The sequence below is a fragment of the Ambystoma mexicanum genome, assembly GCF_040938575.1.
Source record: "Ambystoma mexicanum isolate Mex_15411 chromosome 12 unlocalized genomic scaffold, UKY_AmexF1_1 Mex_chr12_unloc.1, whole genome shotgun sequence".
Lineage (NCBI taxonomy): Eukaryota > Metazoa > Chordata > Amphibia > Caudata > Ambystomatidae > Ambystoma > Ambystoma mexicanum.
The window spans coordinates 4,235,884-4,237,497 of NW_027182322.1; the positions used below are offsets into that span (position 1 = coordinate 4,235,884).

General features: G+C 47.1%; 1 non-coding gene across 1 annotated transcript; it reads left to right on the plus strand.

Moving 5' to 3' along the window:
* The first annotated feature begins 1,542 nt into the window (after positions 1-1,542).
* Positions 1,543-1,614, plus strand: TRNAH-GUG (transfer RNA histidin (anticodon GUG)). The gene has a single exon. It is a non-coding gene; the product is annotated as a tRNA-His (tRNA).

Below are 1,614 nucleotides of genomic sequence, written 5' to 3' on the forward strand. Positions count from 1 at the left end.
ACAGTGAGGAGTTTTTGGGGATAATGGGAAAATAATTTCCAACTAAATGACAGGAATTTCTTAGTCCAATCATGAGGTGTGCTAGGCTTTTTTATACTGTGGCGGAAAGAGAGAGAGTATAACAGTCATTATAAATAAAGGGCCAAGGAAGTGACAGTTTATGGAAGGAACAATTTGCACATAGTTTTAGAATGTGGTCAGGAGGAGGACAATGTGCTTACACATATGAAACATTAGAAGGTAGACATTATGGAAGCACATATATTTCTTTATTTTTATTGTATTTTGGGAGAGGGGGTTAATATAGCACGTCCAATGTGGAAAAGTGCTTTCCATAGCACCTTGCAGGTGGGCGACATCTAGAGCTGTGCAGTAGCCACCCATGCCCCAGACGTCAAAGAGAACAAGAAGTTACACATGTTGGAAGTGAGGGTGAGACATTGAGGAGATATGATCCCCGTATGAAGCCGAGAAAAGGAGGAGGCGTGAACGTGCATCCATGTATGCAGGCGAGAAGGGAAGGAGCATTGGTCATGCATCCCTGCATGAGGGTGAGACAGGGAGGAGATATGATCCCCGTATGAAGCCGAGAGAAGGAGGAGGCGTGAACGTGCATTCATGTATGCAGGCGAGAAGGGAAGGAGCATTGGTCATGCATCCCTGCATGAGGGTGAGACAGGGAGGAGATATGATCCCCGTATGAAGCCGAGAGAAGGAGGAGGCGTGAACGTGCATCCATGTATGCGGGCGAGACGGGAAGGAGCATTGATCATGCATCCCTTCCTGAGGGTGAGACAGGGAGGAGATAAAATCCCTGTATGAAGCCGAGAGAACGAGGAGACATGAACGTGCATCCATGTATGCGGGCGAGAAGGGAAGGAGCATTGGTCATGCATCCCTGCATGAGGGTGAGACAGGGAGGAGATAAAATCCCTGTATGAAGCCAAGAGAATGAGGCGGCATGAACATGCATCCTTGTATGCAGGTGTGACATGGAGTCATCATGAACATGCATCCCTTTATAAGGACATAACATGGAGGACGCATGAACATGAATGCCTGAATTTTATGGTGGTGGCCTTCGGGTGATTTGGCACGTGCAATTGGTGAAGAGCACTTCTCCTGCGCAAAAAAATAAATTTACTATTAGCACCCCGGAGGGAGCCTCTGCACTTCTTATAGGGAGAAAACTCTGCAATGGAAGGGGACAGGGTCAATAACAGCTGTAAACTCTCACAAGACCATCACTGCTCTCACACTTTCCTGCTCTCAGGCTGGCGGGCCATTATCGGCCCTGGCTGCCGCACGATTGCCAGGTTTGTGTAACTATATTATTTCTAATTGGCTCCACTTTGATGACTTTCATTTGGATTCTGACTTGATTATTGAGATCTTAAATAAGTGACTGGGGATCAGGTGTCCACTTATTCTCCTGGATAACATCACAACCAACCTTTAATTCAAACATGAGTCATGACATCACAGATGGAGTACAGCTTATGATAGAGGTGGAACGACACATTGTAGCAGCCCAAGTAGCTCGCCGTGATCGTATAGTGGTTAGTACTCTGCGTTGTGGCCGCAGCAACCTCGGTTCGAATCCGAGTCACGGCA